A 25,597-nucleotide genomic window follows, 5' to 3' on the forward strand; every position below is an offset into this window, starting at 1 on the left:
ACATTTTAGAATTTTTCTTCTACTTTGACATTACAGAGTATTTTGTGTAGATCGTTGACAAAAAAATTACAATTAAATCCATTTTAATCCCACTTTGTAACACAACCAAATGTGGAAAAAGTCAAGGGTGTGAATACTTTCTGACGGGACTGTATGACTTAATACGACTGTAGGGAATGTTCATATATAAAACCCTTTACATATAATTTAATTTACTTACTTTGCAGTCCAAAGTAAAATATTTTTTTCTGTATAGTCTCACCCCCACCCACCACCACCACCACATTACACCGTACAAGCATTACATTTCTTTAAATGAAAAATGTCCACCAGGCAAACAGTGTTAACCGTACTGTATGTCACAGATAATTCAATCGTATTTAACATCTTTACATATCTGTGAGCGGAGGCATTTCCCTGTCAAGTGGATGTTTTGCCAACACAACAGCATATTTTACTGCCACAAAGCAAACCTCCGTAGCACTACCTGCCGGGGCCTGTCCAATCCAGTCTCGGCAGAGCTGTGGCTGAGCCAATAGTACAGCAGTGGCCATGATGAGCGTGGTGAGGATCAGAGCTCTGTGGAGATGGGATGTGGAAGGTATGTGTTGGCATGGTCCAGACTCATAGTTCTGGTTCTGGGCAGCCTGCACAGCCTCCTGTTCCTCCTGGGTCAGGGTGAAAGGGCACAGCCTGGCTAGGACTTCAAGGGCTGCCCTCTGACCTGACTGAATTGCCCCATCCATGTAGCCACACCACTGGGTGGCCGTCTCCGTGCCGGCCCAGTGGATCCTGGGAAGGAGAGTTCATTTTATTTGTTTATTTGGATCCGCATTGACTTTTGCAGGAGCAGCAGCTATTCTTCCTGGGATCTACAAAAAACACAAAACATGACAAGTAACAAAACACTGATACACTGAGAGAAGGACAGTCACACACAAATTAAAAATATAACATTATACAAACAATACAACAGAAAAATTTAACAATAATACAAACACTACAACCCCCCCAAAATAATGTGTGTGTTTATGTGTGTGTTCCCTCACAATCCCCGCCGTTCCATGACATTTTGTTTAATATTTTTTGATGTTACTTGAGTAATTGGAGCTGGAAGGGAGTTCCATGCGATCACGGCTCTTTATAATACTGTGCGTTGCCGTGAATTTTGGACTTGGGGACTGTGAAGAGACCCCTGGTGGCATGTCTTGGGCGTAGAGTTTGTATGGGTGTCTGAGATTAATGTTATTTGATTATGCAGACAATCTGGAATTTTCATCACAGTAATATTTATCATAAAAACTAGAAGAGAAGCAGTTAATCTCTCGTCAACCCTCAATCAGGAAATACTGGCATGCATGTTGTTGATCTTAGTTCTGTATGCGCAGTTAAAGCCATGTTGCTCTGTTTTGAGCCAGACGCAGCTTTTATTGGTATTTATTTGCTGCCCCAGACCATATTACCAGACAGTAGTCAAGATGGGACAAGACCAGAGCCTGAAAAACTAGTATAGTTGATTTTTGTGTCAAAAATATATATATTGATTATAACAGAAATACCCCTCCCCATCTTCACAACAACATTGTCAATATGAGTTGACCATGATAATTGACCACCAAATGTTATACCTAAGAGTTTAACTTCCTCAACTTTCTCAATGGTCACACCATTTATGCACAACTCCAGTTAAGGCTGAGGTCTTAGAGAATGTCTTGAACCAAATACACTACATTAGCAAAAGTATGTGAACACCTGCTCGTCAAACATCTCATTCCAAAATCATAGGCATTAATATGGAGTTGGGTCCCCCTTTGCTGCCATAACAGAATCCACTCTTCTGGGAAGACTTTCCACTAGATGTTGGAACATTGCTGTGGGAACTTGCTTCCTTTCAGCCACAAGAGCATTAGGGAGGTCGGCACTGATGTTGGCCGATAAGGCCTGGCTCGCAGTCTGCGTTCCAATTCCTCCCAAAGGTGTTTTATGGGGTTAAGGTCAGGGCTCTGTGCAGGCAAGTGAAGTTCTGCCACACCGATCTCGACAAACCATTTCTGTATGGACCTCACTTTGTGCACGAGGGCATTGTCATGCTGAAACAGCATAGGGCCTTCCCCAATCTGTTGCCACAAAGTTAGAGGCACAGAATGGCCAAGAATGGCATTTTATGCTGTAGCGTTAAGATCTCTCTTCACTGGAACTAAGAGGCCTAGCACGAACCATGAAAAATAGCCCCAGACCATTATTTCTCCTCCATCAAACTTTACAGTTGGCACTATGCATTGGGGCAGGTAGCGTTCTCCTGGCAATCACCAAACCCAGATTCGTCTGTCGGACTGCCTGATGGTGAAGCGTGATTCATCACTCCAGAGTCCAATGACGGCGAGCTTTACACCACTCCAGCAGATGCTTGGCATTGCGCATGGTGATCTTAGGCTTGTGTGCAGCTGTTCGGCCATGGAAACCCATTTCATGAAGCTCCCTACTAACAGTTATCGTGCCGACGTTGCTTCCAGAGGCAGTAAGGACCTCGGTAGTGAATGTTGCAACAGAGGACAGACAAATCTTACGCGCTACGCGCTTCAGCACTTGCCGGTGCCCGTTCTGTGAACTTGTGTGGCCTACCACTTTGCAGCTGAGCCTTTGTTGCTCCTAGACGTTTCCACTTCACAATAACAGCACTTACAGTTGACCGGGACAGCTCTAGCAGGGCAGAAATTTGACAAACTGACTTGTTGGAAAGGTAGCATCCTTTGACGGTGCCACGTTAAAATTCACTGAGCTCTTCAGTAAGGCTATTCTACTGCCAATGTTTGTCTATGGCGATTGCATGGCTGTGTGCTCAATTTCATACACCTGTCAGCAACAGGTGTGGCTGAAATAGCCAAATCCACTCATTTGAAGGGGTGTCCACATACTTTTGTATATATAGTGTAGCTACAATGCTTTTAGTTGTAGATGTATTTAAGACCAGTTTATTATTAATCACCCATTCTGATACTGACTGTAATTCCTTATTTAGAATTTCAGTGAGCACACTGGCTTTGGATGCTTACATGTAGAGTATGGAATCATCTGCATTCACAGTTATCACTCCCTGCCAGCTGTCTTCACACTGAAATATTTACCATGCTTATTTCATTGCTTGTCAATGCTAAATAGGAACATATTTCAACGATGAGAGTACAATCCTGAAACAAGCGGGGGTGATTATCTGTGACATCAGAGTGAAAGCTAATGAGAAATGACACCTGCACCTAGAATATGCTTCAAACAGGACAACGTGTTATTTACTTCTGATTGAGATGATTTGCTAATAGAGAGCCTGTAGCAGAACACTCTGATCTAAAATGTGATTAGATACTATTACATGACTCTGAAGAGAAAACAAAAAATAATGTTCACTGACTCTCAACATCTATGAATAAAAACACTGTCCAGATGTTCCAGCATGTTCTAGCAGATACATGTTTACTCTGCATGCATTATGGATGCGTAGGCTTACTTATGCCTGAACACCTGGGTCACTTTAACCACAGTGCCTTTCACCAACTGAATGGGTCTCTCTCTCTTCCTATATAAATATAGATATATATACAGATCACTTACATGTGAGCGGAGGATGTCTGTGTGTTGGGCTGTTCATCCTCAGCTGACACACAGTTATAATGAAGGGTAGAACAAGAGTTTGTCCAGCACAATAACAAACAGTGAACATCCTCTGGTTAGGGCTTCCATTCATTGGGGAGCTCTTTAAAGTCATTACAGTTTCTTACATAATTTAAAATCTCCTCTAATTATTTATCCAGGTAAGTTGACTGAGAACCCATTCTTATTTACAGCAACAACCTGGGGAATAGACAGCACCCTACACAGGGCAATGTCCCAAATCACTGCCCTGGGGCATTGGGATATTTTTTTAGATCAGAGTAAAGAATGCCTCCTACTGGAACTCCAACAGCTTCTGGTCTCCCATCTAGGGACTGACCAGGCCCAACCCTGCTTAGCTTCAGAAGCAAGCCAGCAGAAGGATGCAGGGAGGTATGCTGCTGGTGATCATGCAGTGATCTTAAAGCACCTCATGGGTCTGGATGAGAGATATGGGAGGTTTGGGTAATCCACAGATTCTGTTGTGTTCTATATGGGCATTGCTGCTTGCATATAGTGCATTCGGAAGATATTCAGACCCCTTGACTTTTTTCACATTCTGATATGTTACAGCCTTATTATAAAATTGATGAAAAATTAAAAATCTGAATCAATCTACACACAATAGCCCATAATGACAAAGTGAATCCGATGGTCACTCTGACAGAGCTCCAGAATTCCTCTGTGGAGATGGGAGAATGTTCCCAGAAGGACAACCAAATCTGGAGCACTCCACCAATCAGGCCTTTATGGTAGAGTGGCCAGACGGAATCCACTCCTCAGTAAAACGCACATGACAGCCCGCTTGGAGTTTGTCAAAAGGCACCTAAATACTCTCAGACCATGAGAAACAAGATTCTCTGGTCTGATGAAACCAAGATTGAACTCTTTGGCCTGAATGCCAAGTGTCACGTCTGGAGGAAACCTGGCACCATCCCCATGGTGAAGCATTGGGGTAGCAGTATCATGCTGTGGGGATGTCTTTCAGCGGCAGGGACTGGGAGACTAGTCAGGATCGAGGGAAAGATGAACGGAGCAAAGTGCAGAGAGATCCTTGATGAAAACCTACTCAAGAGCTCTCAGGACCTCAGACTGGGGTGAAGGTTGACCTTCCAACAGGACAACAACCCTAAGCACACAGCCAAGACAACGCATGAGTGGCTTTGGTACAAGTCTCTAAATGTCCTTGAGTGGCCCAGTAAGAGCCCGGACTTGAACCCGATCGAACATCTCTGGAGAGGCCTGAAAATAGGTTCGCAGTGACGGTCCCCATCCAACCTGACAGAGCTTGAGAGGATCCGCAGAGAAGAATGGGAGAAACTCCCCAAATACAGTTGTGTCAAGCTTGTAGCGTCATACCCAAGAAGACTCAAGGCCGTAATCGCTGCGAAAGGTGCTTCAACAAAGTACTAAGTAACGGGTCAGAATACTTATGTAAATGTGATTTTACAGTTTGACATTTTTTATGAATTTGCAAACATTTCTAAAAACCTATTTTTGCTACGTCATTATTGGTTTTGTGTGTATATTGATAAGGGGAAAATAAAGATAAGGCTGTAGCGTAACAAAATGTGGACAAAGTCAAGGAGTCTGAAAACTTTCTGAATGGACTGTATGCAAATTGAATACTGTAGTATTTAATATAGTTTAAAAAGTGTTGTGCTTTTCAGACTGTAGTATTTAGTGTTGTATACTACAACATTCTATAATAAGTACTACACACGATCGAGGGATACTACAGTGTGTAGTATAATATTCTACAGTATACTACAGTTTACTATAGAATTCTAAAGTAAATACTGTAGTATTCTAGAGTAAACGGTAGTCTTTTTTCAGCTGTCCTGAGTCTGCACAACTCTGCCAGGACCTAGGATCAAGAGAGACAATTAAGTGTTTTAGTACTATATCTCTTGACACAATGATGAAAATAATCATGGCCTCTAAACCTTCAAGCTGCATACTGGACCCTATTCCAACTAAACTACTGAAAGAGCTGCTTCCTATGCTCGGCCCTCCTATGTTGAACATAATAAACGGCTRTCTATCSACCGGATGTGTACCAAARTCACTAAAWGTGGCAGTAATAAAGCCTCTCTTGAAAAAGCCAAACCTTGACCCAGAAAATATAAAAAACTATCGGCCTATATCGAATCTTCCATTCCTCTCAAAACGTTTTGAAAAAGCTGTTGCGCAGCAACTCACTGCCTTCCTGAAGACAAACAATGTATACGAAATGCTTCAGTCTGGTTTTAGACCCTATCATAGCACTGAGACTGCACTTGTGAAGGTGGTAAATTACCTTTTAATGGCGTCAGACCGAGGCTCTGCATCTGTCCTCGTGCTCCTAGACCTTAGTGCTGCTTTTGATACCTTCGATCACCACATTCTTTTGGAGAGATTGGAAACCAAAATTGGTCTACACGGACAAGTTCTGGCCTGGTTTAGATCTTATCTGTCGGAAAGATATCAGTTTGTCTCTGTGAATGGTTTGTCCTCTGACAAATCAACTGTACATTTCYGTGTTCCTCAAGGTTCCGTTTTGGGACCACTATTGTTTTCACTATATATTTTACCTCTTGGGGATGTCATTCGAAAACATAATGTTAACTTTCACTGCTATGCGGATGACACACAGCTGTACATTTCAATGAAACARGGTGAAGCCCCAAAATTGCCCTCGCTAGAAGCCTGTGTTTCAGACATAAGGAAGTGGATGGCTGCAAACTTTCTACTTTTAAACTCGGGACAAAACAGAGATGCTTGTTCTAGGTCCCAAGAAACAAAGAGATCTTCTGTTAAATCTGACAATTAATCTTGATGGTTGTAAAGTCGTCTCAAATAAAACTGTGAAGGACCTCGGCGTTACTCTGGACCCTGATCTCTCTTTTGACGAACATATCAAGACTGTTTCAAGGACAGCTTTTTTCCATCTACGTAACATTGCAAAAATCAGAAACTTTCTGTCTAAAAATGATGCAGAAAATGAATCCATGCTTTTGTTACTTCTAGGTTAGACTACTGCAATGCTCTACTTTCCGGCTACCCGGATAAAGCACTAAAAAACTTCAGTTCGTGCTAATACGGCTGCTAGAATTCTGACTAGAACCAAAAATGTGATCATATTACTCCGTGCTAGCCTCTCTACCTGGCATCCTGTTAAGGCAAGGGCTGATTTCAAGGTTTTACTGCTAACCTAAAAAGCATTACATGGGCTTGCTCCTACCTATCTTTCCGATTTGTCCTGCCGTACATACCTCACGTACGCTACGTCACAAGACGCAGGCCTCCTAATTGTTCCTAGATTCTAAGCAAACAGCTGGAGGCAGGGCTTTTTTCTATAGAGCTCCATTTTATGGAATGTCTGCCTACCCATGTGAGAGACGCAGACTCGGTCTCAACTTAAGTCTTACTGAAGACTCATCTCTTCAATGGGTCATATAATGAGTGTAGTCTGGCCCAGGAGTGTGAAGGTGAACGGAAAGGCTTGGGAGCAACAAACCGCCCTTGCTGTCTCTGCCTGGCCGGTTCCCCTCTCTCCACTGGGATTCTCTGCCTCTAACCCTATTACAGGGGCTGAGTCACTGGCTTACTGGTGCTCTTTCATGCCATCCCTAGGAGGGGTGTGTCACTTGAGTGGTTGAGTCACTGACGTGATCTTCCTGTCTTGGTTGGCGCCCCCCTTGGGTTGTGCCGTGGCGGAGATCTTGTGGCTATACTCGGCCTGTCTCAGGATGGTAAGTTGGGCTTGAAGATATCCCTCTAGTGGTGTGGGGGCTGTGCTTTGGCAAAGTGGGTGGGGTTATATCCTTCCTGTTTGGCCCTGTCCCGGGTATCATCGGATGGCCACAAGTGTCTCCTGACCCTCCTGTCTCAGCCTCCAGTATTTATGCTGCAGTAGTTTATGTGTCGGGGGGCTAGGGTCAGTTGTGTATATCTGGAGTACTCTCCTGTCTACCGGTGTCCTGTGTGAATTAAGTCATGGTCTCTCTAATTCGTCTCTTTCTCTGTTTCTTTCTTCTCTCGGGGACCTGAAGCCCTGGACCATGCTCAGACATGGCATTGATGACTCCTTGCCTGTCACCCAGTTCACCTTGGCCGTTTGCTCTGCTCCAGTTCAACTGGTTTCCGCGGCTTATTGGAACCCTTACCTGTTACGCGACCTTGCTATGTCCCAGACTTTCTGTTTTCATACTCTCTAGAGACGCCAGGAGCCGATAGAGATACTCTTAATGATCGGCCTATGAAAAGCCAACTGACATTCTCCTGAGGTGCGAACTTCTTGCCCCTTCGACAACACTGTTGATTTATTATTTATTTTTGACCATGCGGTAATTTTATGAACATCTTGAGCATGTTCGTTATAATCTCCACCCGGCACAGCCAGAAGAGGACTGGCCACCCCTCATAGCCTGGTTCCTCTCTAGGTTTCTTCCTAGGTTTTGGCCTTTCTAGGGAGTTTTTCCTAGCCACCGTGCTTCTACACCTGCATTGCTTGCAGTTTGGGGTTTTAGGCTTGGTTTCTGTACAGCACTTTGAGATATCAGCTGATGTAAGAAGGGCTTTATAAATACATTTGATTTGATGTGTGCTCTTTCTCTCTACATCTATCTTTCCCTCTCTCTCCATCCCTCTTCCACTATCTCCCTAACTCTTTCCCCCTCTTTTCCCCTCTTTCCGTTCGGCTGTGTGGGTCCCCTAACAGGCCATTGCAAATTCATTATGTGACCATCTTCCCAAGAAAGCGATGTCCCCTCCGACCCCACATCCATTTTCCTTGGGCCTCGACGAATGTCTCATAGTGAAGAAGTAATCACTCATATTGTTCTCCTTTATGTTAGTTCAGGTAGTTGCTCAGGGGTTAGCTGGTGCTGGTTCGGGTTTGTTATGGGGCCATACGGTGGTTACAGAGGCTGATTGTGTGTGTGTGTGAGTGTGTTATGGTGGAAGGAAAGGGCATAGACAAGATGTGGGTGGTGAAGGAGCGGGGTATAATAGCGGTCATTGGTAAATATAGACAGGGTAGATATGTCAGTGGCGTTACGTGCAGGTAGGATATTGCCGATGAAGAGGAGGGATGGAGGGGACTAGAGGGGAGGTTTAGAACAGTAGCAGCTTAGCAGGGTTTATTTCCTGCCACAGGGCGTGCAGAGGCTGGGGTGGTAATATGTCAGCAGCCCGGTGCCATGACATTAACAGGACAACCCCCGCTGTACTCTTCCAAGGCCTAGTCCTGACAACACAGAGCAGAGCACATCTGGAACACACAGTCCTGCAACACAACACACAGCAGAGCACATCTAGAACACACATCTAGAACATACAGTACAGTCCTAGAGACAACAACACAACACATCTCTATTTACTACAACAACAGAAGCAGACACACAAACACAGGCTTCTCTATTCACTATATACAGCACAACAGTTTTTATGTTAATGTGTTTAATGTGTTTGCATGTTGAAATTAATCAATTACTGAAAACCAGAGATAAGATAACGAGGTTTGTGCTTTTCTCTGTAAAATTACACTGCTTTTTCTCTGTAAGATTCTGCTGCTTTTCTCTGTAAGATTCTGCTGCTTTTCTCTGTAAAATGATGCTGCTTTTCAACTGTAACATTATGTCTCAACGCACCACACCTCTTCTAGGTTACCAATGTATGTCATATTCCCCAGTACTTCATTTGTAAATCGGGAGGTCCCAGAACCCATAGCGAGCGTGAGAGGGGGATTATCTGGAGTAAACAGCCAAGTAGCCTACTATCTATGGGGGTGAAACGGACAGCTGATTAATTCAAAGCAATTTAGACGTCACTGCAGAACAGCCGCCATGCGTATGCTATACTCTATAGTATCCCCACGTACTCGAGTAAAGCTATGGTGCTTACACAAGTCAGAATTTCTTATAAGCCACATTTTCAAGACATTAATGTACAGCAACATACATCAGAACACCTGCCATATGCATATGCACACATACTCAGCTGTAGGGCTTACAAGACTTGAATTTCATATCATTTTCCAGACATCAATGTAGCAGTAGAACAAATATCACAATATCTGAATAGAACTTCAAATAAAATAAATCAATGTAGATGACAGCAGAACACACATACAGTGGGGAGAACAAGTATTTGATACACTGCCGATTTTGCAGGTTTTCCTACTTACAAAGCATGTAGAGGTCTGTAATGTTTTATCATAGGTACACTTCAACTGTGAAAGACGGAATCTAAAAAAACAAAAATCCAAAAAATCACATTGTATGATTTTTAAGTAATTAATTTGCATTTTATTGCATGAAATAAGTATTTGATACATCAGAAAAGCAGAACTTAATATTTGGTACAGAAACCTTTGTTTGCAATTAGCAGAGATCAACGTTTCCTGTAGTTCTTGACCAGGTTTGCACACATCTGCAGCAGGGATTTTGGCCCACTCTCCATACAGACCTTCTCCAGATCCTTCAGGTTTCAGGGCTGTCACTGGGCTATACGGACTTTCAAGCTCCCTCCAAAGATGTCTATTGGGTTCTGGTCTGGAGACTGGCTAGGCCACTCCAGGACCTTGAAATGCTTCTTACGGAGCCACTCCTTGTAGTTGCCCTGGCTGTGTGTTTCGGGTCGTTGTCATGCTGGAAGACCCAAGCCACGACCCATCTTCAATGCTCTTACTGAGGGAAGGAGGTGTTGGCCAAGATCTCGCGATACATGGCCCCATCCATCTCCCCTCAATACGGTGCAGTCGTCCTGTCCCTTTGCAGAAAGCATCCCCAAAGAATGATGTTTCCACCTCTATGCTTCACGGTTGGGATGGTGTTCTTGGGGTTGATACTCATCCTTCTTTTTCCCAAACACGGCGAGTGGAAGTTTAGAACCAAAAAGCTCTATTTTTGTCTCATCAGACCACATGACCTTCTCCATTCCTCCTTTGGATCATCCAGATGGTCATTGGCAAACTTCAGACGGGCCTGGACATGCGCGTGGCCTGAGCAGGGGGACGTTTGCGTGCGCTGCAGGATTTAATTCCATGACGGCGTAGTGTTTACTAATGCTTTCTTTGAGACTGTGGTCCAGCTCTCTTCAGGTCATTGACCAGGTCCTGCCATGTAGTTCTGGGCTGATCCCTCACCTTCCTCATGATTCATTGATGCGGCACGAGGTGAGATCTTGCATGGAGCCCCAGACCGAGGGTGATTTACCATCATCTTGGACTTCTTCCATTTTCTAAAATTGCGCCAACAGTTGTTGCCTTCTACCAAGCTGCTTGCCTATTGTCCTGTAGCCCATCCCAGCCTTGTGCAGGTCTACAAATTGTATCCCTGATGTCCTTACACAGCTCTCTGGTCTTGGCCATTGTGGAGAGGTTGGAGTCTGTTTGATTGAGTGTGTGGACAGGTGTCTTTTATACAGGTAACGAGTTCAAACAGGTGCAGTTAATACAGGTAATGAGTGGAGAACAGAGAGGGCTTCTTAAAGAAAAACGAACAGGTCTGTGAGAGCAGGATCTTACTGGTTGGTAGGTGATCAGAAGTACTTATGTCATGCAATAAAATGCTAATTAATTACTTTAAAAATCATACAATGTGATTTCTGGATTTTTGTTTTAGATTGCTGTCTCTCACAGTTGAAGTGTACCTATGATAAAAAATTACAGACCTCTACATGCTTTGTAAGTAGGAAAACCTGCAAAATCGGCAGTGTATCAAATACTTGTTCTCCTCACTGTATGGGAATATATAGGCCTCCTGCCTGTGACAATATCCATATTCATTTCACAGTACAGAATAAGTTTGTAAAGGAAAAAGATGTTCCTACCTTAGTTTTCAAAACCTCCCACAATGACTCTCCCCATGTCAAGTCCATTTAACTCCTAACAGTCGATTTCCCCCATTAGCGGGCCTGTCGCTGTACAGCCCAGCTTTGAATTTTGCATGGTTGGAGGTGCCGGTGGTGATTTGTTTTATTTGTCTTTCCCACGTTTCAAATTCAGTAGTGAGATGACTAGCCTAGCTACGTGACATGATTACGTAGGGACCTCTTCACTAGCTGACCATCACTACCAAGACAAAACCTGTGCCAGTATCAGTTACTTACCCCACCGGCCCTCCCCATAAACTCTATGTCTACAAATAAGAGAGCAGGTCTGGAATCATTGTGGCAGGATAGGATGATTACACAGAAGGATTCCCACGCTTTTACATGATGGTCTTTCTGGGGGGCGGGAGAAATAACAAGGAGGCAACTTGATTTAATGCTGATCGTTTTATTAGAATGTCTACAGTGCAAACAGTGAAATAATTCATAAATCATGCTGCAAGAGATACTGGATCCGGGACAAATAGGTGCCGGAACGAACTAAGTCAAATCTGAGAGGTGCCGGATCCTTTTCCAGCAGGATCCGGCTCAAATTAAGCACTAATAGTCCCACTGTGTTGTGTGTGAATCCACCTGTCCACTCACTTCCTCTATCAGTCTTCACTGTATCTCCTACTTGTTGATATCCATCTCTCTATATTGTTTCTCCCTCCAGAGTCTCGTAACTAGTCAAGCAGGGAAAATCATCAACCCCCATGCCCTCCCTAGCCCTGGATTCCTCGGAGGCAATTCTTCCTCGCCACTCAAAGCTTAAGCGCATGAAACGCCGCCCAGGGAGCAGAATGCTAACATATTGCAACAGACAACATCTGTCAGGCCAATGTGCTCGTTTGTCAATCTTGGTAGTGTGTTGTGTCACGGCGACAAGCGATCTGTGTGTTTTCTACTTCCCTACAAGACTGACTAGTCCCAGGGGAGCGATTGACCCTTGCCCTTCATGCTGCTCAAATGTTCTTGCTGGAGAGATATTATGAGAAAACCCAGTGTGCAGTTGTTGAAGCAGTTACTAGCCCGGGACCATGATAGCAGACGGAACAGCGGGTTTAGTGGAGAGGCTCCAGTCTACTGCTCATCCAACACAGTCCCAAGGTTTCCCAGTGTCTTTAAACCAAAGCTCTTTCTAACTATATAAAGAATATTATACTAGGCATATTATTAAATACGAAGAGGTTTAAGGGGTTATGCAGCCACTAAGACCCAACGTTCAAGTATGACTGTCCTATTCAGGCTTGACATTCTATGACATTTATATCTAGGCCAATTAGACACTTACTTTCTCCTCATAGTGGATGTAGCTAGCAGCCTCCTCTCCCAGGTATTTCACCAGGCTGAGAATGGCAGCATCCCTCCTCTCGCTCAGCTGAACAGGAGAAATTAGAGTCTTAATCCTGAAGCTTTGAATTCACATTCTCTCATCATGCACAGAAATAAGCTTGGCCTGTTAAAATATGAATGCAGTTCCAAGAAGCCAGTTCAAGCTGAGGTCCACTGGTGGACTATCGATGTGAATACCTCACGTCTCTGGTTGAGTTATAGTAGGAGAGATGGGGTGTGGAGACCAGAGGGCCAGGCCACAAGTCCACGTTCAACACAGCGCAGAGGGACAAATGTTGCCAGATTATAGTATTCCTGTAAAACTCCATTTCATGACATACAGTAGAACGTATCATTATATAGGTTTAAACTGAGGGTTACTTCAGACAGTTAACATGTCTCCTCTGCTTCTTTACCCTGATTCATGTTTTTTTATGACCATACACTTTAGGAGCAACAGGTCATAAATAGGTCAGTGTCCATAATGAATTAACTAGTCTTTTACTACGGTATGAATGTTTACTTTCTAAGAAATTAAAGATCAAGGCTCAAGTCCAACATTTCCATGTTGAAATCTTAGCGTCTCCATGCCTTGGAGCTCCAGTATCAAACGTAACATCACTACTAGGAAGCCCTGATCTGTTTCACCTGTTTACGTGCTGCTGTGCGTTTTGTTGCAAACCTTACTTTGCTACCTGCCAACTTTACGGTTTTACTTTTTAATTACCGTTTATATTTTTAGTTTTTCCCTCACTCTACTTTTTTAATTCAACTTTTTCACACCGGATGCTTTATCTGGACGTGGTTTGTCAGGACCTCCACCAGCCGAAGCTAAGTAGTAACATTAACATGATGCCTTCTAATTGCAGTCGCTGTACTCATAATATACAGGAGAACGATCGCCTTACGGCGAGGATAGCTGTGCTGCAAGCCCAGCTTCAGACGCAATCGTTAGGCAAGGGTAATTTAAGTGTAGGAAAGGATGAAACAGCGTCTGTGCCACCAATAAGTACAGATAGTAGTATAAATCCCCTCGCACAGTCCCCGCAGCCGGACAATTTTCTCATGGCTTCTGGAAGGAAATGCTGTAGAAATGCTCAACCGGTGTCGCTCATTCAGCCAACAGAAACTTTCAACCGGTTCTCCCCAATAAACAGCAAGTCGGAGTCAGAGGCCGAGCCTTCTCTGGTCTCTACTCCTCCCGTTACGGAGTCTGAGACGCCGAAGCCTCCCACCATTAGCTCTGACAAATTGAAAACCCTAGTCATTGGCGACTCCATTACCCGCAGTATTAGACTTAAAACGAATCATGCAGCGACCATACACTGTTTGCCAGGGGGCAGGGCTACTGACGTTAAGGCTAATCTGAAGATGGTGCTGGCTAAAGCTAAAACTTGCGAGTGTAGAGAGTATAGGGATATTGTTATCCACATCGGCACCAACAATGTTAGGATGAAACAGTCAGAGGTCACCAAGCGCAACATAGCTTCAGCGTGTAAATCAGCTAAAAAGATGTGTCGGCATCGAGTAATTGTCTCTGGACCCTTCCCAGTTTGTGGCACTCACCCACAAACAGGACCAAGCCTGGCCTGTTGAGGAGTGACAGACTCCATCCTAGCTGGAGGGGTGCACTCATCTTATCTACGAACATAGACAGGGCTCTCACTCCCCTAGCTCCACAATGAGATAGGGTGCAGGCCAGGCAGCAGGCTGTTAGCCAGCCTGCCAGCTTAGTGGAGTCTGCCACTAGCACAGTCAGTGTAGTCAGCTCAGCTATCCCATTGAGACCGTGTCTGTGCCTCGACCTAGGTTGGGCAAAACTGAACATGGCGGTGTTCGCCTTAGCAATCTCACTGGAATAAAGACCTCCTCCATTCCTGCCATTATTGAAAGAGATTGTGATACCTCACATCTCAAAATAGGGCTACTTAATGTTAGATCCCTCACTTCCAAGGCAGTTATAGTCAATTAACTAATCACTGATCATAATCTTGATGTGATTGGCCTGACTGAAACATGCCTTAAGCTTGATGAATTGACTGTGTTAAATGAGGCCTCACCTCCTGGTTACACTAGTGACCATATCCCACGCGCATGCCGCAAAGGCAGAGGTGTTGCTAACATTTACGATAGTAAATTTAAAGTTGAGCTTCTAGTCATGAAATCTATGCAGCCTACTCAATCACTTTTCATAGCTGCTGTTTACAGGCCTCCTGGGCCATATACAGCGTTCCTCACTGAGTTCCCTGAATTCCTATCGGACCTTGTAGTCATGGAAGATAATATTCACATTTTTGGTGACTTTAATATTCACATGGAAAAGTTCACAGACCCACTCCAAAAGGCTTTCGGAGCCATCATCGACTCAGTGGGTTTTGTCCAACATGTCTCCGGACCTACTCACTGCCACAGTCATACTCTGGACCTAGTTTTGTCCCGTGGAATAAATGTTGTGGATCTTAATGTTTTTCCTCATAATCCTGGACTATCGAACCCACATTTTTTATGTTTGCAATCGCAACAAATAATCTGCTCAGACCCCAACCAAGGATCATCAAAAGTCGTGCTAGAAATTCTCGGACAACCAAAAGATTCCTAGATGCCCATACAGACTCCCTCCGCCTACCACAGGACATCAGAGGACAAAAATCAGTTTACCACCTAACTGAGGAACTCAATTTAACCTTGCGCAATACCCTAGATGCAGTCGCACCCCTAAAAACTAAAAACATTTGTCATAAGAAACTAGCTCCCTGGTATACAGAAAATACCCGAGCTCTGAAGCAAGCTTCCAGAAAATTGGGACGGAAATGGCGCCACACCAAACTGAAAGTCTTCTGACTAGCTTGGAAAGACAGTACCGTGCAGTATCGAAGAGCCCTCACTGCTGCTCGATCATGCTATTTTTCCAACTTAATTGAGGAAAATAAGAACAATCCCAAATATATTTTTGATACTGTCGCAAAGCTAACTAAAAAGCAGAATTCCCTAAGAGAGGATGGCTTTCACTTCAGCAGTGATAAATTCATGAACTTCTTTGAGGAAAAGATCATGATCATTAGAAAGCAAATTATGGACTCCTCTTTAAATCTGCATATTCCTCCAAAGCTCAGTTGTCCTGAGTCTGCACAACTCTGCCAGGACCTAGGATCAAGGGAGACTGAAGTTTTTAGTACTATATCTCTTGACATATTGATGAAAATAATCATGGCCTTTAAATCTTCAAGCTACATACTGGACCGTATTCCAACTAAACTACTGAAAGAGCTGCTTCCTGTGCTTGGCCCTCCTATGTTGAACATAATAAACGGCTCTCTATCCACCAGATGTGTACCAAACTCACTAAAAGTGGCAGTAATAAAGCCTCTCTTGAAAAAGCCAAACCTTGACCCAGAAAATATAAAAAACTATCGGCCTATAGACAATTTCCTAATGATGTGTTCTCAGCTTATGAGTTTCCCGCTCTTCGAGCACCCACACCCCCTTTCCTTTGCACTAACCATTCATACCGGTTGAGCCCACTAGGAGATATCAATGCATTTGTTACGTAACCAATATCTACTGTTCGTTTGTTATGCTATTTCTGTGATTATTTAGTTATTAGTAAATAAATAATTAAGGGCAATTTTATGTGCTGATTCATCATTTAGGCTACGGGTTTGTGCAGATATCCAAGGGTTTGCGACATTCAGTAATGAGAACTGATGACGGTCAAGTAATGATGACATAATAGAAGACTAATCGATAAAGATATGAAATAATCTGAAAGAGTTGATTTCGGGAAATAGAGACTCTATACAACATTTTCCCGTGGTGACCCAGACGTCCTAGTTATTTAAAGTTTACGTGACTAGTTTAATCACGTAGTAATATACAATAGAATAAATAAAGTCTTCACATTTATGATAGTCACAGACACTGTCACGCCCTGAACTTAGTTATCTATGTTTTTCTTTATTATATTTGGTTAGTCAGGGTGTGACGAGGGTGGATAGCTTGTTTTTGTATTGTCTAGGGTTTTTTGTATATTAGGGGTTTTGGTATGTAGTATATGTAGGTTATGTGGCCTGATTGGTCCCAATCAAGCGCAGCTTTTTATGCGTTGTCCTTGATGGGGATCATATTTAGGTAGCCATTGCCCTTTTGGTTTGGGGGTTCTTGTCTATTGTGTAGTTGCCTGTTCAGCATCTCTTGTATACTGCTCCGGTCGTTTGTTGTTTTGTTTCAGTGGTCATTCTTAAATAAAGAGAATGTACGGTAACCAGTGCGCCTTGGTCTCCTCCCTACGACGCCGTGACAGACACAACATTATGGTGCCCCTTGTGAAAAAGTCTAAGATCGAATGAGTCTTCATGAATTGAATTAAGTATATATATCATTGTAGAACATTTTACTCGTACAAACAAAACTATGTTAGATACGATATGAATAAGCCCATTGAAGTTGTCCGTGTCGCGTATCTGATACGTCATGGTGTCTTAGGAGTGGTGATGCCAGCAATCCCGAGTCGCCTCTTCACTGTTGACGTTGAGACTGGTGTTTTGCGGCGTAACTATTAAAAAGCTGTCAGTGAGGACTTGTAGGCGTCTGGTTCTCAAACCTAGTACTCTATGTATGTCTGTCCTCTTTCCCTATCTTTGTCTCTTACCATACTACTGCCGGCGGCTCTCCCACTCCCTCTTTCTATTTTCTGTTAGAGACAGTTTTGCACTGTTCTGTGAAGGGAGTAGTACACAGTGTTGTACAGATTTTACATTTATTGCTAATTTTCACGTCATGGAATATGCTTCATTTCTCAGAACAAGAATAGACTGACGAGTTTCAAGAAGAAAGTTCTTTGTTTCGGCCATTTTGAGCCTGTAATTCGAACCAGAATGCTTGATGCTGCCAGATACTCACTAGTCCCTAAAGAAAACCAGTGTATTGCTTCTTTAATCAGACAACCAGTTTCAGCTGTGCTAACATAATTGCAAACGGGTTTTCTAATAGATCAATTAGCCTTTTAATTATATAACTTGCATTACTAACACAACGTGCATTGAACACAGGAGTGATGGTTGCCTGATAATGGGCCTCTGTGCGCTCTATGTAATAGTCATCAAAAAAGATTCAGTTTCCGAGCGCAATAGTATTTACAACAATTAAAAATGTCTACACTGTATGTCTGATCACTTTGATTGTAAATGTACAAAAAATGCTTTCGTTTCAAAAACGAAGGACCCCAAACTTTGAACGGTAATGTATAATCACTTTGTAAAAATGTCAAAAACTTTTTTTCCCCTGAAATTGTTCATAATGGGGTAATGTAGAATGTTATGTGAACAAATGTGGCTGTAATGTAATAAAATGTTACCAAAATATGATTTCTTGGTTGTCATTTCATGTCAGAGAAGGTGTAAACCCATTTTCCAATCTTTGTTTTATTATTTTGTTATTGTTAGCAGAAAAGGGACTTCATTTATAGTTCTGACAGACATTGAACACTCTTATGAACAGTAGTCCCCATCTTACACCAAGCTTTTGTGACACCGCAGACAATGTTGAACTGCCCTTTCCTCATGTGTGAGGAAGCTCAGTGTGTGAGAGACATTCAATATTCCTCTGACAGTACAATACTGATGAAGTTATTCATATCTGTCTTTACAAAGGAACACTACATAGTTGGATCTTGAAGTTGTTAAATTAACGTCAGCTGTTACTTGCAACCACAGTTTTAAGGCAACTGACAGTCCCAGCCAGTGTTTAATCGAGGGATTTTTGTGCAGGCCATTTCTGAGATAGCCATTGCAGGCAAGCACTGGGGTATGTATCCCTAATTTACCTGAGTGCGCTGTCTGATGATTCAAATAACTAAAGCCATCTGATCAATACCTGGGGTTAACCAAAGTGATGCGTTGTTATCCTATTCCTTCCTCTTCGCTCTCCACCTCTTATTCTCTTTTCCTTTGTATTGCCCGCTCTATCTTTGTCCCTATATTCCTCTACACTCTATGTTCAGTCACTCTCTATTCTCTCTCGCTGGTCCCATTGTCTCATTCGTTCTTCCACTGTTCTATGTTGTCCACCGGAAATCTAGGATTTCCAAAACCCAGAGGGCACAACCCTCTCGATTGCATATTTCTCTCCCTCTGACGTCCATTATGCAAGGTTAAATCATCACTTTCTCCTGAGAACCCAAATCTCCATATATTTCTTCTTCTCGCCCAGCTAAGATCCACTACCAACTCTGCTCCTACCTACCATTTAGAGGAGAACACCTCACACAGAACATGCCTGTTGGGCACTTGATGAATTCTCGTCATCACCTACCAGATGGTCAAGTAACACACATGCGCACACAGACACCGACACGCACCGCACGCACACGAGACACGACCCACACACACACATCAACCACAGCAACACACACACACACCACACCACACCACACACACACACCACACACACAACACACACCACACCACAAACCACACACACAACACACACCACACACACACACACACAACACCCACACACACACACACACACACACAACAACACACAATTACTTACACCTTTGCTCATAGAGACTTGGACACACATGATAATAACACTAACACTTGCTTCTCATATAATGTTTCAAATATATCTCAGTCTGTACTGTATATGAACATGATTTGTTAAAAACGAAATGTTAGTCTAAAATAAATGTGAGATAATGTCTAGATCAAGTTTATAAATTGCCTGGCTGGAATGATAAAACAGTAGATTGCACAATCAGATGGAACCTGTGTAAATAGCCATTTTAACATAATAGATTTAGCAGTGTTATAACTTGTGGATAGACACCCCGTGAATGCGCTTTTAACCAATCAACATTCAGGATTAGAACCACCGTTGTATAAAATATAATAAATATACACAGTGGGATCTCTTGGCACTGTAACATAGAGGAATCTCAACAATAAGTCAGCACATAACTATATTGTCAGTATCCATTTTACAGTCTTCAGAAAGTATTCACATTCCTTACTTTTTCCACATTTTGTGTTTTTCAAAGTAGATTAAAATGGATTTAATTGTCACTCTTTGTCAACGATCTACACAAATTCTTTGTCATGTGAAAAATGTATCTAAAAAAATTCTTCAAGCTCTGTCAAGTTTTTGTTGATCATTGCTAAGACATGCCATAGATTCAGCCAATTTGAGACAAAACTGTAACTAGCCACTCAGGAAAATCAATGTCGTCTTGGTAAGAAACTCCAATGTATATTTGGCCTTGTGTTTAGGTTATTGTCTTACTGAAAGGTGAATGTATCTCCCAGCCTCTGTTGGAAAGCAGCTGAACCAACTTTTCTCTAGGATTTGTCCTGTGCTGTAATAACAATGTGAAAAACATAATCAACTTTCACATTGTGGGTATAGTGTGTAAGCCAGTGTAAAAGAAAATCTCCAGTTTGAATAATTTTAATTCATGCTGTAACACAACAAATGTGGAAAAATAACCACACTGAAGGTAAAACACTCTGCAAAACAAATGTGAACATCCAAAGTAAGGATAGAGATTGACTTGACTTGAATTTGAAATATTATATCAGGATGTGCTGCATCTGTACATTTTTGTTGTGTTTTGCTCTAAGATGTCATAAAGTGTGACTTTGCTATGAGCATTAGTGTGGTTTACACAGTCATTTAAAACAGCACAATCTCTTCTGAATAGATGAAGTTCATCCCAACAAGCATAACACATTTACAATCCACTAATTTTGGAAACCGCAGACCTACAGTGTACTATTAAGCTAGTGCATCGGGGCGATCTGTGTGTGTAAGTGCATCTAGCTCATCCAGCTGTCATTCCCTCTCTCTCCTCTTCTCTCTCTGCTGCAGGCGTTCTGGTGTGAGAAGGGTTCTCGGAGAGATAGTGCACGACCCTCTGCGAGATGTCCCTTGAGCGTCACCTCGACGGCACCAGTCCCAGTGGAGTGCTGCCTCGTGGGCTTCATCTCTGGCTGCAGGCCTACATTGGAGCTCCAGAGAGGATGATGGAGTGATACGAGCATATGACAGAGACACAGGAAGGCAGCATAGACAATATGTGGAGTACACTCCTCCTGAACACGGCCCCGGGGTCAAGTTTCTATGAGCGTAGATCATGTTATTAAAGACAATATGTTGAACTGTGAATACCTAGCAAACAAGGCCATGTTTCACCCTGGTTGAAACCAGAGCATCTATTGATCTTACCCGACGGCTTCATTATTTATTAAACATCCGCTCGTGACATAACACCACTACAGCTACAGAGATACAGTACAGAGCAAAACAGGACACACAACACCTTACTGTAGACTGCCTTCACCAAATACATACCAGATAGATGATCGAGAATGAGAGAAAAAAACATTCACTCCACTGGTAAATGTGTTGAGAGAGCTATTTTCACACTGTTGGATAGAAAACGCAGATAGACAGATAAATGATCCCTTTCACACATCCTGTGTTATCAGCTTCAATATGCAGCAGTGAGAGACATGTGGAGAGGGAAAAGAGAAAGAACGTGGGAGATAGAGAAGGTGTAAATGGTATCATTTGGCTGAAGAGTATTGGGAAGGTGCTTACTGGCAGAGTGTGTAAATGTGTTGTCACCCTTTACAGTATATGGCCAACATGATGGCTCCATATCCATAAAAAAAATGTCAGTAGTGTTAGTTTCACTTCAACTTTTTGGCTAAATACAAGCTTCTACCTATTTTCAGCCTTGATATTTGAAGTGTACACCTGGCTGCATCTCTGCTCTCAAGTGAACTATCAAATGGCAAGGCTCAAACTATTTCTTGTTGTGTCATCCATGAGCCCTAAAACAAAGAGCACACAAAACACTCAAATTGGTATTCTTTCAAAGACGTTATGAAAAGAGAAAATACAAACCAGATTGCACGCCAGTCCATCTGTGATTATAGCAGATGAATAAACGAAACTGCATATCAGTGGGTTCTACAAATCAAATAGAATCAGTCAAGAAAAATAGGTTCCCATGTCGTTAATCATGTTTTCTCAACTGAAAATCGGATAAATTAAATGTATTTGTAAAGCCCCTTCTACATCAGCTGATGTCACAAAGTGCTGTACAGAAACCCAAAGCGCTTACAGAAACCCAGCCTAAAACCCCAAACAGCAAGCAATGCAGAACATGGTGGCTAGGAAACTCCTAGAAAGCCAGAACCTAGGAAGAACTAGAGAGAACCAGAGTAAATGCCAGTTGGCTTTTCATAGCCGATCATTCAGAGTATCTCTACCGCTCCTGCTGTCTCCAGAGAGTTAAAAACAGCAGTCTGGGACAGGTAGCACGTCGGTGAACAGTCAGGGTTCCATAGCCGCAGGCAGAAACAGTTGAAACGAGCAGCAGCACGGCCAGTGACTGGGACAGCAAGATCATCAGGCCAGGTAGTCCTGCGTCATGGTCCTAGGCTCAGCTCCTCACACCACACACACACAGAGAGAGAGAGAGAGAGAGAGAATACTTAAATTCACACAGACACCGGATAAGACAGGAGAAAATAATCCAAATTTAACAGACTGACCCTAGCCCCCTGACACATAAACTACTGCAGCATAAATACTGGCTGCTGAGACAGGAGGGTCCAAAGCACAGCCCCCACACCACTAGAGGATATCTTCAACCACCAACTCACCATCCTGACAAGGCTGAGATAGCCACAAAGATCTCCGCAACGTCAACAAAACAAGGGGGGGGGCGCCAACCGACGACAGAAGATCACGTCAGTGAGCTCAACCCACTCAAGTGACGCACCCCTCCTAGGGACGCATGGAAGAGCACCAGTAACCATTGACTCAGCCCCTGTAATAGGGTTAGAGCAGAGAACCCAGTGGAGAAGGGGAACCGGCCAGGCAGAGACAGCAAGCAGGTTCGTTGCTCCAGTGCCTTTCCGTTCACCTTCACACTCCTGTCCAGACTACACTCAACATGTGGACCTACTGAAGAGATGAGTTTTCAATAAATACTTAAAGGTTGAGACCGAGTCTGCGTCTCTCACATGGATAGGCAGACCATTCCATAAAAAGGAGCTCTATAGGAGAAAGCCCTGCCTCCAGCTATTTGCTTAGAAATTCTAGGACAGTAAGGAGACTTGCGTCTTGTGACCGTAGCGTACGGTAGTATGTACACAGACCAAATCCGGAAAGATAGGTAGAAGCAAGCCCATGTAATGCTTCGTAGTTAACAGTAAAACCTTGAAATCAGCCCTTGCCTAACAGGAAGTCAGTGTAGAGAGGCTAGCACTGGAGTAATATGATCATTTTTGGGGGTCTAGTCCAGATTCTAAACAGCCGTGTTTAGTACTAAAACTGAAGTTTATTTAGTGCTTTACTCCGGGTTGCCGGAAAGTAGAGCAATACAGTACTCTAACATAGAGTGACAAAAACATGGATGACTTTTTCTGCATCATTTGACAGAAAGTTTCTGATTTTGCACATGTTACGTAGATGGAAAAAAGCTGTCCTTGAAAAGTCTTGATATGTTCGTCAAAAAGATCAGGGTCCAGAGTAACGCAGAGTCCTTCACAGTTTATTTAGATGACTGTACAACCATCAAAGATAATTGTCAGATTCAACAGAAGATCTCTTGTTTCTTGGACCTAAACAAGCATCTCTATTTTAAAAGTAGACATTTGCCACCCTCCACTCCTTATTCTGGAACACAGGCTTCCAGGAGCATTTTGTGCTTCACATGTTCATCAAAATGTACAGCTGTTGTCATCCGCATAGCATGAAAGTTAACATTATGTTTCCCGATGACACAACCAAAAGAGGTAAAATATATAGTGAAAACAAGTGGTCCCTAAAACAGACCTGAGGAACACTGAGCATTACAGCTGATTGTCCAGAGGAACAAACCACCACAGAACAAACTGCACTCTCTTTCCGACAGATAATATCTAAACCAGCCAGAACTTGTCCGTTAACCAATTTGGGTTTCCAATCTTCAAAAGAATGTGGTTGTTCGATGGTATCAAAGGCAGCACTAAGTCTAGGAGCTGAGAACAGATGCAGAGCCCGGTCTGACGCAATAAAGTTATGCACGCATCACAAGTTGCAGTCTCAGTGCTTATGGATGGGGTCTTAAAACCAGACTGAAGCGATTTCGTATACATTGTTTGTCTCAGGAAGGCAGTGAGTTTGGGAGAAATGAGATGATTCGACCCAGAAAAAATAAACTATCGCCTATATCGAAATTCTCATCAGTTCCTCTCCACAACGCACGTGGCGTCGGTCTCTCCTGAGTAGATACCAATACGCAATGCCGATACGGAATCGACTTCTCGTCTGGTTTTAGACCCCAATCATAGCACTGAGACTGCACTAGTGAGGTGCAAATAAACCTATTTTAAATGTGCGTCTAAAGACCGACGGAGGCTTGCATGCTTCCTCATGCTCCTAGACCTTGTGCTGCTACTTTGATGACCAATCGAACACCACATTCCTTTTGGAGAGATTGGATACCCAAATTTGGTCATACAAACGGACAAGTTCTGGCCTGTTTAGTTTATACTTTGGAAAGAATATCAGTTTGTTCTCGTGGATGGTTTCCTCTGACAAATCATTGGCTGTGTAAATGTCGATTGTTCCTCAAGGCTCTGTTTTAGGACCACTATTGGATTTCACATATGATTTGTTACCTCTACTTGGTGATGTATTCGGGTAAAACAAATTTAAACTTTCACTGCTAGTGCGGATGGTTACACACAGCTTACATTTTGATGAAAACCTGTAGGTGAGCACCAAAATTGCCTCCCTGAGCCTGTGTTCCATACATAAGGAAAGTGGAAGGGTGGCAAATGTTCTACTTGTTAAAATAGAGATCTTGTTCTAGTCCAAAAAAACAAAGAGATCTTCTGGTTGAAATCTGACCAAGTGTAATCTTGATGGTTATTAACTAGTCAATCTCAATATAAAGACTGTGAAAGCACTCTGCGTACTCGGACCCTGGATCTCCTGCTTTGACGGATATCATATCAAGACTGTGGTTCGAAGAGCAGACTTTTTTACACCCTCTATATAACATTCAAATGAATCCAGAAACTTTCTGATCCAAAAAATGATGCAGAAAAAGTCATCCATTCGTTTTTGTCACCTCTATGTTAAGATACGTATGCTCTTACTTTCCGGCATACCCGCGTGATAAAGCACTAAACTAAACTTCATGTTAGTACTTAAACGCTGTTAGAATCGGACTAGAACCCCCAAAAAATCATCATTACTTCCAGTGCAGCCTCTCTACAATGACTTCCGTGTTAATGCGCTAACCGGGCTGAGTTTCAAGATTTAGCTGTAACCTCAATAGGCATATACTGGGTGCTTCTACCTTTCTTTCCGATTTGGTCTGCTGTACATACCTACACGTACGCTACGGTCACAAGACGCAAGCTCCTTCCTGTCCCTAGAATTTCTAAACAATAGCTGGAGGCAAGGGCCTTTCTCTATAAGAGCTCCATTTTATGGAATGGTCTGCCTATCCATGTGAGGACGCAAGTCGGGTCCTCAACCTTTTAAGTATTTATTGAAAGACCATCTCTTCAGTAGGTCCAATGAGAGTGTAGTCTGGACCAGGAGTGTGAAGGTGAACGGAAAGGCACTGGAGCAACGAACCTGCCTGCTGTCCTCTGCCTGGCCGGTTCCTCTCCCACTGGATCTCTGCCTCTAACCCTATTAAGGGCTGAGTCAATGGCTTAACTGGTGCTCTTCCATGCCGTCCCTAGAGGGGTGC

General features: G+C 43.1%; 1 pseudogene; it reads right to left on the reverse strand.

Annotated features, from left to right (window-relative positions):
- Positions 1–389: 389 nt before the first annotated feature.
- The window catches only part of LOC111960835 (probable flavin-containing monoamine oxidase A), a 60,851-nt pseudogene continuing 35,643 nt past the window's right edge, over positions 390–25,597 (reverse strand).

The sequence above is a fragment of the Salvelinus sp. IW2-2015 genome, linkage group LG4q.1:29 (assembly GCF_002910315.2).
Source record: "Salvelinus sp. IW2-2015 linkage group LG4q.1:29, ASM291031v2, whole genome shotgun sequence".
Taxonomy (NCBI): Eukaryota; Metazoa; Chordata; class Actinopteri; order Salmoniformes; family Salmonidae; genus Salvelinus; species Salvelinus sp. IW2-2015.